Source organism: Melanotaenia boesemani, chromosome 16 (genome assembly GCF_017639745.1).
Source record: "Melanotaenia boesemani isolate fMelBoe1 chromosome 16, fMelBoe1.pri, whole genome shotgun sequence".
Taxonomy (NCBI): Eukaryota; Metazoa; Chordata; class Actinopteri; order Atheriniformes; family Melanotaeniidae; genus Melanotaenia; species Melanotaenia boesemani.
The window spans coordinates 26478701-26492534 of record NC_055697.1 but is presented as its reverse complement, the minus strand read 5'-3'; the positions used below and the strand labels follow the sequence as shown (position 1 = coordinate 26492534).

At 38.8% G+C, this 13834-nt stretch overlaps 1 protein-coding gene across 6 annotated transcripts in view; it reads left to right on the top strand.

The window, feature by feature from the left end:
- The first annotated feature begins 13039 nt into the window (after window positions 1-13039).
- Window positions 13040-13834, top strand: part of ehbp1 (EH domain binding protein 1) — a 148855-nt gene continuing 148060 nt past the window's right edge. For all 6 annotated transcript variants that reach the window (XM_042009941.1, XM_042009945.1, XM_042009942.1 and 3 more), the window contains exon 1: window positions 13040-13430. The gene's annotated coding sequence lies outside the window, so the exon portion shown is untranslated. The remainder of the gene's footprint in view (window positions 13431-13834) is intronic.

Sequence of the window (13834 nt, the reverse complement as noted above, 5' to 3'; positions counted from 1 at the left end):
GCAATTCAGGATACTTGGCATGATTTAATACGGGATGGAGGTTACATCTCAGCTCGTATCTTAATGGCTGATGTCATTTTTGTGGCAGAAGGAGATGGTAATATGAGGCATTTTGCCAGCCAAGCTGCCTGGAATGACTTGCACTGCAAACCACAGCTGAGCTGCTGTTTTCCAGAGGGGAGGGGCCGAGAAATATCTTCCCTGTGAGCCGCTGAAGTCCAGACTCAAGCCTTGGATCAGTCCATGTTATTACACCTGCAAGCAATGAGCGAGGCCAGCAAGATCAACGGGGGGGGGGGGGGGGGTGTTTTCTTTTTTCTTTCTTTCTCATGCAACTTTTTGTTCTCTTTCTTCATTTTCATGTCACACTTCATCAACAGCAGTTTTGGGAACATGTGTTCATTGTTTCTGATTTTAAGGACTTGCTGCAGGTTAATCAGCGAAGGGAACAACATAGTCTTTGAGCTCCAATACATTTCTTTTCTATTTGATCTTTGTGCATTATTTCCTTCATATAAAGCTGGATTATTTTTTATTTCTACCTTCATTCTTTATTCTGCCTCTTGATTTTTGTCTTTAGATTTTTTTTACTTCATTCTTTGTTAACAGCAATGCCAAAACTATTAATTCCTCCATGGCGCTTTCCTGCATTCAATATGTTTGGACTGCCAGCGAGGAAAAACTCCAGATAATAAACTCCAGACCATTCAGTTACCTCTCTGCCAATCTCTGAGCTTAAAAGGGGAAGGAAGGAGCTTTGTGCTAAAGTTCAATAACTTTTTGGATTCAGCAGATTCTGCAAAACAAGGCAAAGTTTAGAAGCTGAATTAGCAACTAAAAAATGCTGGCTCGTAGAATTCTTTAAAATGGTTGTCAAACTTTGTTTTACAGACTGGTGATGGTACCAGCAGTTTTGTTTTTAATGCAACAAAAGTTTGTAAAAAAAAAAAAACAAAAAAAAAACAATAAATCAGTTAATATGCATTAAAGAGTTTTATGAACTGTATAAACATGGTGGTTCCTTATGGTTCTGTTTCAGGTTTAGCTTCGTTCTTGCAACTCCCTGTGATATAAATTAGCTCTGTGGTTTCCAAACTGGGGGGCCTATAGCTACGATGGAAGGGAAATATCTTGCCCTGGTCTTAACTAGTACAATAGTGGGTAACAAAGAGAGACCACATCTGACAGTATAAAGTCTGTCCTGTCTTTGTATGCCTGTTTTATGATGCTAATGTTATGCTACACAAATAAACATTACTTTACACCCTTTTCACTTAAATTTGATCAGGTATTCTTACACTAAAATACCAAAACAATAAACAATCTCAGCGTCAAACCTTTCAAACTCAACTGATTATTTGGTTTTAACAGAGAAAACATGACATTTTCAGCTCCTTGTTTTGAGTGACAGTGTGTATGATGAATAGCAACTCTACTGTATTTGTCATAACAACAATAAAAAAACTAATATGTGAACAATCAAGAAAGTTAATTACTGCTTTTCAGTGAACTTGTTGGGCCTTTCGTTTCCTCAAATTATACCGTCATAATGATAGTAAAAGAAGGGTATCGTGTCCTGGCTAATAGCACTGTTGCTTATTTACTTTTTGATAAAAATGAAAAAAATATTTTTTTAATTGTATAAGCTGTGTCACAAAGCATGGAACGTGAGGACCAAGTGCAGGCTTACGAAGAGGCAGGAGGCAGAAGGAATGCAGGAAGAAGGTTTTAATGATCAAGCGCTGGATAACGTGCACAGACAAAACAGGGGAAACATGAGGAGAGCAGTACATGGACAAAAACAAGACAGGTACATGAAAAGGAACTGGCACAGTGAAAAGGAAACCAATGAGTATATATACATACAGATGGACTAATAAGGAACAGGTATGAGCAAATAAAATCAGATGTACTAACAAACAGAAGCAAAAAGCAACAGAGAATACATAAGGGTAAAAACTACAAAAAATAAAGCATGAAAAACAGAACTCAAAATTAAAAGACAAAAACACACAAACCAAGCTGCTGGTAAAATGTCAATGGAAAAATTAAACCATTATAAGGGTATTTTACAGCTCACACTCGTGACGCTAAAAAGACTGTTGTGAAATGAGGAAATGAACATTTTCTTTCAGAGATTTTTTTTTTTTATTTCTATTTGCAGATTGAAAAAGGTTTGTTTTCTTCTCCTTCAGCAAAACAGGATCCATTATCGTCTGCTCTCTGTCTCCTGGAATCATGTCTCAGCATATACTGTAGGCAGAAACTGCTTGTGTCCCCTTCAAAGAAAATGTACCCTTATAGTTTTCTCAGCAGAGTTTTCACAAAAATCAGCTCAAAGGGGAGATGAAATATTGAACATGAGTCTGATATCAAGACTGATTCCAGAAAAAAAAAAGGTTTACATTTTTCTGATAATTACAGCGAAAGCTTTCTTAACTTCTATCTCAGCAAACTGCTGAGGGACACGATGAACTGAGTCAAGACAATTATGTGAACTGTGCTGACTGTTTAGCCTTTGATGGTTTGACATGATTTACTTTAGGGACAAGCAATATAAGTAGCTTCACGACTGGATGCAGGCCAGCTTAAATCAGCAGAATATCTGCAGAAATCTGGGCGGTTGAAGTGAGGCGGCCAACGCTTCCTCTTCCTGCAGAACCTCACATGAATAGCACACTCTCATCCTCCCAAAACAATTACAACCAAAAGCCCTGAGGAGCTGATACGTCAATGCATGTGACTCTGCTCCGTTGGAACATAAAAATCTGTTAACATTTGGTTGTTAAAGGGGGGGGGCGGCATTAACAAGCACTGAGCAAGTGTTGTATCTGTAGGTCTGCACATCTGGATGCATTTTCAGATTAGCTAGTTGGTTACTTGAGATATTTGTCAAAGTGTCAGTTTTCCCTCCTCTGCTCTGAATACTTGACCTGACCAACCACACAGGATAGAGTCCATTTACGTTAAAGAGGACAATATAGAAAGTGTCATCACTGCAGAACCTTGACTTTAATAAAGGGCTCATGAATTGTCCTGTATGTTTAGATTTTTAAAGCAACTGCATGCACTATGGGCAGGCAGTAGGTAAAATAAATTCAATCATTTAGTTGCAATGCAAAGTGTCTTCGATACGTACCACCTTGCACGAAACCTGTCGATCTGCTACTTAAACTCAGTTGTTCTGCAGATTCACAAAGGTTTAATCAACAACCACAGGCTTCCTTGTACACTTCATGAGTCTTTAACCCTGTTTTCACCAATGGATCAGGCTTGGTACAGGATGGGGCAGTACATTTTTTTTTTGTTTCCACAGACAAAAACTGGGAAGGGTGCCAGAATAGCTCATCTGAGCCATCTTGTTTTGTTGTGAGCCTTTTGTTGGGGTCCTAATCTTATCAATCCGATCTTAAGGGGTGGAGCTTGACACATTGCAGTCTGTTGGTTGGTTGGAAGAATCATAACTTCCTGTTCAACTCAGCAATAAGAACAAAGCAGGAACATTTTTAAATATGTCACGGATTTTTGTTGTTTAAAGCCACATCACAATAAGAAAGAACATGAACTGCTGGATGTCCACTATTCTCATCATTTGTTTCTGTGTCATGTTATTCTTTGCTATATTTCAGGGAAGATGTTGCACTACTATGACATCATACTACAACATAGCTGCCACAGCTATCAGTATCCAGCTTATACCTTGCCTACCAGGTGAGGATACAGTTGGCTCTAAAGACCCAACAAAGATCAGGGTTTACTGAGCCAAACTGCACCAAACCATCCCGTCCCAAGCTACGTTTCATTGGTTGCTATAGATTCCAGAGATACTTCTCAGTCGAATTTGCTGTGTAGCCATTTGATAATCCTTTAGTGTAGTTTGTAAATGTTCTGCAGATCTACATATTCCAAATCAAGACAAAATGAGTCTATTTTTTCCAGCAGAAGACACTGCTAGTTTGTGATCGGACCCTTTCTACCTGGACTTAAAACAGCATCATGAAACACAGATATATGTTTTCTGCCAAGTGACTAGTTTGCAACATCCTTAAATAAAATGAGCATCTACCTCATATGCCGCCATTTATTTTTACCCATCTGCTGATTAAAAACCATTTGTATTTGTATACGGAGTAAGAATTACTTTTAAGGAACTAGACTACTGGTTAAACACAGAAATGATTTAAGTTCATGTCTGAAGTTAAAGAAATTAAACCTAAAATTTGGTGAATTTTCAAGTTAATCACAGTTTTTTATAAAGTTATCCTAAATGGAAGTCTCATGGCAAAAACAAGCAGGGTGACTTTCACAGCATCCATCCATCCATCCATCCATCCATTTATAATTCCCATCTAACCCAGTTCAGGATTAAATAGGGGCAGAAGCCCATCCCAGCTGCCATCAGGTGAGAGGTGGAGCATGTCCTGGATGGGTCGCCAGCCAATGCAATATTCTCTGGAGGGGTTTTAGGGCAAAACTTCAGGGTAAAAAGACCCACTTTGGAAAAGCAAAAACATTACTAGCTTGGAGTTTTGAGTCCTGGGCTACCAGCACCCAGTGACTTAAACATAACCAACAGTGACCCAGTAGTGTACACATGTCTGTTCTGAACAGATTGGGCCTTTGAGAAGGGGAAATTAAATATGAACTTGCAAATCGGCATAATACACTTTCATTGTGACTGCTTGAACTCATTAAGGGACCAGCTTCAGTACTTCATGACATCTACATTGTTGTAGACAGTGTTAATTACACAGCTATACGGATATGAAATACCACAGCTTTACATGAATAAATATTTTTCAAGTTACTGAACACAAAAGAAAAGAGACTGGGAGTTTTGGGAGTCTCCCAAGACTCCCAGTCTTTTTGGTAAGGAAAGATCATGAATAACATAAAAGCTCATCAGCAGACTCATAACAAAAACCAAATGAGCAGAACCAGAACAAAAAGACTCAGACCTGCTCTGAAACCTTGCATCAGACACTGTAATAGATCGGCCATTTAATGCCACAAAAACAACAAAACATTAATGAGAAACACCTGTATTGATGTTTATTATTTTGTTTTTTATTTTTATTTATTGTAAGCCTCATAGCATAATTGTCTAAGTCATATTTGAAGGTTTTACAGGCAATGATGGACAGTCAATCAGCAATATTAGGAGAGTACAGTTAGACACAATTTAGCCAAATTATGACTAAGGCGATTATATTATGAGGCTAAGGATATATTAAGCAAGCTCCAAGGTGTTGATTAATCCATTCTGGCAATGAACACCTTAATGACTTCATCCAGCCACCGTGCTGCTAATTAACAAGCCATTAAAAAGGCAGGCGGAAGTGTCTAATCTCGGCTGCTGGAGCTCACAAGGAAGCCATTCTGCTTTCAACACGCCTGAGTGGCCTCCCAAAAAAAGCCCAAGACAGTCATCCAGGGACTAATTCAGCTATTGTTCAGGTTGTGTGAATGGAAGTGAGGAACTCTCTCTTGGGTAGAGTAACTGGAGAGCAACTTGTCTGCTGCACAGTCGCTGTTCATTCAGCGAGCTGATACTGACTTGACGCTTGTTCGCTAATGATCTTGTAGCAGTGAGCTGATTTGGTGCTGCCTATCTGGCTTGTTCCCTTTTCTTTTGTTGCAGAGAGAGGCTACCAGAACACAAGTCTTCTTATCTGCTGCACATGCACACATTTACATTCATATGAACTACATTTCTGTGATAGTTTTTCTCGCTAATTAGAAAAGCAGAAAGTGTTTCCTATCTTTAATATCATATCTTTTATATAAGAAACAAGCAGACACATTAGGCATAAATTCAATATGTTTAACTTAAATTTAAAGACAAACACATAAATTAAATCTCAGTGCTTGTCCCTTTAATTCTATTGGGCTATACACTCACTAGCCACTTTATCAGGGTTGGACCCCTATTTTTTCTTTCAGACCTGCCTTAATTCTTGGAGTCATAGCTTTAACAGGGTGTTGGAAACATTCTTCAGAGATTTTACACCATATTGACATGATAACATCACACAGTTGCTGCAGATTTGTCGCCTGCATCCATGATGAGAATCACCCACTCCACCACATCCCAAAGGTGCTCTATTGTTTGGTTTTGTATGGAAATGTATGTGCGCTGGCCCTGTAACAGACCAGGGTGTACCCCTGCCTCTCACCTAGCTGCTGGGACAGACTCTAGTCCCACTGTGACACTGTTTGAAGGATATGTGTATTCTTTGTTATGGTGGTTCCTTGTCTTATTCACTTTCATATTCTGAAAAAGATTCTGCTCAGGAATGTGTACCTGGATTTGAAGTTTATGACGTTGTCATAGATTTGTCATAGCTTCCTGACTGGTAGTAGGAGTCCCTATCATCCCCCCTCCCTTCCAAGCCTCCAGGAATTTAACCAGTCTGGAGATGCTTTGGACAAATCCTCTCATTTTCATAAGGATTGTGAAATGCCAGTGTTGAGGTACTAAGAGCTAAATTCCAGAAAATGATGATGGCAGGTTCACTTTACAGACTCTCAAGCAGTGTTTAAGACCCATTTTAGACACTTTTACTGTACAGCATTTGATTCAAGTCCTTTTGATATAAATATTCATTATAAATTAATTTCAGATTGAACTAAAAATTTATTTATTCGGTTATAAACCACACCTTTTTAACACATCTTGTGCTTAAACTAAAGACACATGAATGCCTGACATGTGCTTTCAATGTTTTTTCAGTAAGAGTGGATATCTGTTGGCTCTTTCTTTTAAATATAAATACTGAGCACTTTGAACTCCTCAGTGAAGGTCATTCAAAGACATCCAGACCCGCTGCCCAGAGCCGATCCTCAACCGACGATGGAAGTTCACTCAACGACAGCTTGAGTAAACATTTATTCTGTAACTGTTGTAAAGCACCGTGCCCCACTGCTCTGTGGCGCTCTCACAGTCAGCATAAAATGAAAATGTGATGTATTGGCTTTCACTATCAGCAGCCAGCAGGCCATACGTAATGAGCAGCACGATCCTGTGAAGGAAAAGTGATTCTTCAAACCGTGGATCATTGTGCAGTCTGTGCACGGTCCAGGCTCTTCCGGACTGGAAGTGGGTTTAATTTCACACAGATCTGATAACCACTCAGAGGTGTGTAAATGGGCAATTTGCTTTCCCTGGAACTCCACTTCTCAGCCCGGGTAAAACAAGATTAATTTAATTTTAATTTCCATGTGACAGCAGAGCGAAGGTGCTTTGACCGCAGTGCTGTGACACTGAAAGACCTCTGTGTCAGGGTTTAATTTGTCCATAACCAGCAACATATGTCTGAACACCCTAATAACTCTCTAAACAACGGTGGTACTTCTCTCCTGCTTTACTTTTACATGACTGAGCATTATCAATTCTAGACTTTTTTTTTATCTATCCAATAGCCTGCTCTACTCTGATTCTCTTCACCTCATAAATCTAACTTTCCCATAGATGAGAGATTACTTTTTGTTTCCCAGAACATATTTTGGCAGCGTGCAAAGAGCAGGTGTGAGCTTGCTGCATTCAGTAAACAGTGGGTGTATTGGCATATTTCTGTGATTACACCTGTACACCTTTGCTCAACTGTAGCATGCCCTGTGGCTGTATTGCATTTTTCTATGTAGCTTATTTAGAAACTGATGGATATTTTTCATTCATTAATCCAGTTTGTCTGTGTAAAAGAGCTGCTCATTACTGTTGAAGTCTTTGAAGTAAAAGGGTGTTCCCTAAATGTTTTTTAGGGAGTGACGAGTCTTTTACTACAGGGCTAAGCTGCTGTGATACGTGCACCCCATTCCCTCCATACAATCTGGTATTCAGCTGTACTGATACAAGTTTGGGTTGCCTCTCTTCTGCCCTGAGGATGCAGCATACATGATTTCCAGAAATGTTTTTGAATTGTGAATCAACAGCCCGCAGGCCATTTCCATTTCGCCTCAGTCCTCCAGTGAGCCCAGACCTGGGAGGGTGTTTCTGGAACTTGTATAAATGTGTTTACATGGTAGATGTAAACTTGATCACTGTTAGTTGTGTATGTGAACCTAAGCTGTAATTTCAGAGACATAATTGTGTCATTTTGCAGTAGTGTGGCCAATCAAAAACAGTTTTTATATTTGTCCCGTCACACAAAGATTTCACTAGACTTTCTGAATTTTTTGTTGATGATATAGAAAGCAGATGACGAAATCCCCAAATTCTTGTTACTTGTTTGCCAGTCAACCTAAATAACTGTAAGAAGTATAACCAATTTATAATAACGTTTATTTGTCTACTTACTCATTTATTATTTTCTTTCCAGCCTCCTTTTTTATTGCGACAACTATTTTTGAAAAGTCTTGCTGACATCAAGTTAATTTAATCATCTATTCATTCAGTCTTTTATTTATTTTTTTATTTATTAGTTTGTTTGTTATATGTATTGTAAAAGTTTTGGTGGCATCAAATTCATTCATTCATTCATTCATTCATTCATTTACTTACTCAGCAGGACCTGAAAAACTAGTCCAGCTTTCATCTTTAGTCGGTTTGATTATTGTAACAGTGTTTTTACAGGTTCTACCTAAAAAATCAATTAGACACCTGCAGCTTATTCAGAACTCTGCTGCTCGAGTCCTCACTAAGACCAAGAAAGTGGACCACATCGGTCCAGCTCTGAGGTCTTTATACTGGCTGCCTGTTCATCAGAGAATAGATTTTAAAGTTCTGCTGCTGGTCTATAAAGCTCTGAATAGTTTAGGACCAAAATACATCATTGACCTCTTGACCCAGTATGAACCTACCAGAACCCTCAGGTCATCTGGATCCAGTTTCTTATCAGTTCCCAGAGTCAGAACCAGACAAGGAGAAGCTGCATTCAGCTTCTATGCTCCACATGTCTGGAACAAACTCCCAGAAAGCCTCAGATGAGCTGAAACACTCAGTTTATTTAAATCCAGGTTAAAAACCCACCTGTTCTCTGCTGCATTTCAGGTAGTTTTTATTTTATCTGGTTCTTTTAAGCTGGAATCATGTTTTAATATTGTCTTTCCCCACACTGGAACTTTATTTCTTGCATTTTATCTGTTTTATTTTGGTATCTTCCTTCTGTTTTATTTCATTATTTGAATTTCTTTTAATCTTTGTTTTTTAATGCACTTGTCTTGCTTTCTGCACCCTGCTGAAATGTTTTATGTAAAGCACTTTGAATTGTCTTGTACATGAAATGTGCTATACAAATAAATTTGCTATGCCTTGCCTTGCCTTGCCTTATTATTACAAAGGCAACATCTGAATATTTAGCAAATCATTGCTTTTTAGTTTAATTTATATCAGAAACTCAGCACACAAAGTTAGAAATCTTAAGTCCGAATTTGTCATTTCTGCCTTGAACGTCACTCATCAAAATACTGTTTGATTTATCTGGTGTCAAATGATCACTGAAAATAATTGTTTTATTTATTTATTTATTTTCTTGGGCCATGTCACATGCAAATTCTGTAAAAAAAAAATAAGAAGGTGTTAACACATGAACTGTTCTTATTAAATGTGTGTTGCCAGATCTGCAACATAATCACACATAAATCACATCCACACTTGATTCAGTTATGGCATTGATACATAGAAGTAGGAGGAAATTGCCTCGCAGATCCTTGAATTCAGTCATGCATCTAAAAACAAAAAGGCTTCCTGTAACAGATACGAATCAGACACTCGGCAGTGAGTCAGGAACTTCAAAACATCTTTATTTGAAAACAGTAGATCTTAATCTGGCAGCACTGGAAGTATATCACTCACATTTTTGCATTAAGACAAGAACAAATAGAGGAAGAATTTGCAGCAGTGAAGTTACATTTATTGGCTGTATTTAGTTTTTCAGCTTGCCTTGATAACTGATGGGAGATATACGTTTTTGGTTTGATTGGTTTAGTTTGAGATATACACCCCCATATCATCAAACGTCTAAATGCTTGATATTTTTTAGTCTGTTTCAAAAGACAGGAATCATGTTATTCTGTTTTATTCTCAACAACAAACTCTATCAACATTTTTCAATTTTTCAACCTTTTAAACCCCCAGTTTAACCATCTGTGGCAATGCATGTATGAACATATCAGCAGCCCTTATGTCTGTAAGAAGAAGAGCTCCTTTGTGCACTCTGTTTGGCTGAAAACCATCAAAAAGCAGCATGATGACGTGCATGCAACATAACCATTTGACTTTCCAAATGCATTTATCGTCCATGTGCTTGCCCTGAGGACAGGCCATGTGCTCTTAAAATTTAAGCTAAACATTGTCAGAAATTGGGGCATGAAGCAAATCTACATTCTCTGATGAACAGAAGTTATATCAAGCAATCATTTGAGCCATTTGCTTTTAAACATAAACATCTTTCACCACACTGAAGCAGCTGGAATATTCTTACTATAAACGGCATGTTGATCACATGTGACCAAAGATCCAAGGCTCCAGCCTGTCTTTCTTCTCTTCATCCCACTTTGCTGCTAACAGTGATACTTTTGGCTATCTGCGCTCCTCTGAAGTGGCCCGGACTCACTTGGCTTCTATCTAAAGGACTTTGCTTTGTCAACAGGTCTTTTCAAGTGGTCTAACACAAAACTAGAGACTCTGCACTCGAAGAGCTGGCTTCCATCCTGGAGGATGTGTTTTTGTTGGCAGTGAGAAGGCAAAGTTAGGTGTGAAACTCTCCCTGCATGGTTGGCTAAATATAAATCACGTTAGTGCAATCAACATAAAACCTACAATAAGAACTGCTTTACTTTTCACCATTTGGAAAGTAAACAATGTGTTGCAGCAGCAAGGGGGTCATTTCTTTTGTAGAACGAGATGCAGCATATGCAAACTACAAGACAGGATCACGGGCAGCAAAGATGGTCTGTTTTAAACTCTAATAAATCAGGTAATCATTAACTGTGTTCAGAGAACAGGGCATTCTCTGACAGTCAGTTTGGATCCATGATCACCTCTGATTCTTTCTTAAAACAGAGTATATTTTGGCCAAATGGAGCATGTCTCAGCTGGGGAAGATGCTGCTTTTCTTTCTTTGTGTTTTAGACTGAGAAGAATGGAGCATGCTTGCAGATTGTCATAGTGATTAAGAGCTTAAACGGTTTTTGCTAGGTCTTCAATAATGAAGCTATTAAAACAGAATAAAGATTTAAATGATTTGGCAGCAGGGGGAGTGCAATACTATTCCTTTGTTTTCAGAAAAAGGGGAAGCAAGGAGGAGGAGCCCCAGTGGACCCCAATTGATCTTTGCCACTGTGTTTTCTGAGATACGCTCATTCTTTCACACCAACGACCCACACCAGCAAGCCTGTCGCCCCTCAATGTTATTTATGAAATGAGGCCTTTGCTGACATGTGGGCAGACACACAAAGCGTCATTTAGCACCGGGTCATTTGTCACATCAAAGCATTCCTTGACGCATGGAGGGAGGCTCCCTGTAATCTGTCAGGCTAAAATGTAAACGGGCGACGCAGAGCGGCAGGATCAGCGGGCCCCCTGCTGTCAAATCTACTCTGACCCCTCAAGTCCACATTGTTCACAATACGTATCAGAGTGAAAGCTGATCTTGAGTACAGCTTTGTCACATGACGGTCTAATCACAAATCTGATCCTGGAGGTGGACTTATTTCCAAAAACTTCAAAAAGATTACTTATTTACATTATTATTAGACATTGTGCAGTATTAGTGTTTAGGAAATTAATACATTTCCTTGTGTTTTTAGTATGACCTAACTCGAGGAAAAATGCAAACCACAAAGCTGCTTTTTTTCAATGTCCTATTCCAGAAAAACAGCAAAAAAAACAAAACAAAACAAAACAAAAAAAAAAAAGATGTGGCTACAACTTTGAGGGATTGGATTCATAGCTAACTGTAACACAAAACAAATTTGTATTTGAATAAGCTCTTCTTTATTGTGTCTGCAGTTAGGCATCTACTGTCAAGCCCATGCTGGTTATAAACTTGAAGGATAAAAGGATGAGATATCAATTTCCTGTTATTATGCCCATAGCTTTATCGTTTCGTGTTTCTATCTTTTAGATTAAATTAATCCACCTTTTATTGTATTTCCTTCAGCAATGCCATCCTCCTTCTTCCTCTTTCTTCATGCTCTACATTGACAAGCCTGTGGTTAACAAGGGTGTGTGACGGATGTCTATTGTTGTGTGTGTATTGTGAAGGTGGATGGAGTATTGATTTCTGATGGATGCTTGGTATTTTATTTCCTCTTAACATGTGAAAAAGATCTCCTGGCATGTAGTACTGCAAGGTTAATACCCACTTATTAATGTGACAGGATCAGGAAATGGAATTCTTATCTTTACCAGGAAATGTTAGAGGGAATAAGCTGTGAAATGCCTAATAAGGAATGCAATATCTGTTGTAATCATCATCAGCTGTAAAATGTAAGCCACTTTTCTCTTACACACAGGTTAAAAGATAAACCATATCCAGCTATTTTTGTCATTCATACAGTTGAATTAGTGTATGGGTTTAGCTGGTAAATGTAGTGCATAGAGGAGCTGCAAACATGTATGCACGTTTGATGGATGTTAGACTCGACAGTGTGAGGATAACAATGCAGATATGACTCATAAATCAATTAAAACAATCACCAAATGGCACAAAAAAAAGAAAATCCCACCAATGGATATGAATGTTGCCCGCGGGCGTTTCTTCAGCTTTCAGTCATCCAGGCGGCAGACGAGATGATGGAGAGGAGAAGCTGCATCAAGTTAGCGAAATTAACATTAGGCTCAAACCGGAAGTACCGAGATTAGCCTTTAAAATAAAACCGATTTAATGACATTACAGCAAAATGGAGAAATGTGTATTAATATATAACTTTGTGAAGTCACAATAAAATATTTGGTGTAGTTTTACTTATAAATAAAACATTACACATGTCTACTTCTTTTTTAGCTATTTATTCCGAAAAACAGTAAGTAACATGGTTTGTCACAGCTTTATTTTGACTTTCCCAAATTATAGACTCTATTATAATTTGTCTAACTTTACTAACTCAAAAGAAGGAGGTCGGTCAAACTATCAGCAACTACATTACTACTTTGCTGCGGGAATCCTTCTGATAAGTCGTCATACTTTTATTTTGCGTATTTGTGGGACAAATGCGGATAAATGTAGATTCTGTCTCAGTACTGAGACGTGGTAGGTACCGGCTGGGCAAATGTCTCAACTGTTAAGCAACGGTTTCCGCTCGTACCGTGTTGTGATGGGTAGCCGTCGACGCTAGCAGGGCTAGCTAGCTGTATGGCTTATGTAGCTGTTAAGATAATTAGCTAGCTATCTGGCAACCCTCCTTCAGCTGCTATTTGGTAACAGACAAGCTGGCCATCTCTTCCACAAAGGCCACCTCGCCGAAAATGTGTGGGATATTACAGTAAGGTGAGTGTTTTCTCGCTGGCTTTGAAACGGATTCATTTTGGTTAGCGGAACACAACGGCTCGGACTATTCCCTGGATTCACACATTCCATCAAATGTTTTATGTTTACTAAATGTTTACTCGAGCCACAGTTTCGGATGGTGTGTTTCGCAGCGGAGTTTGTTAACTGGACGGGTAACTCGACTTGTTTTAGTGTGATGTCATTGCTTCTCTGTTACTGCCTCAGCACAGAAATATATATTTTAACATCCCAAGTTGGCTTGCCATACCAGTGAATAGCCCCCCGGCACGCCGTGCTGGCAGCAGAGCTGCTAGAGTCTCCATCACATTCTTACACATGAAAAAAGTGTTAAGTCGCTTGGTTGTATAAAGTTGTTTATTATGACATGCAAATCCCCAGTCAGA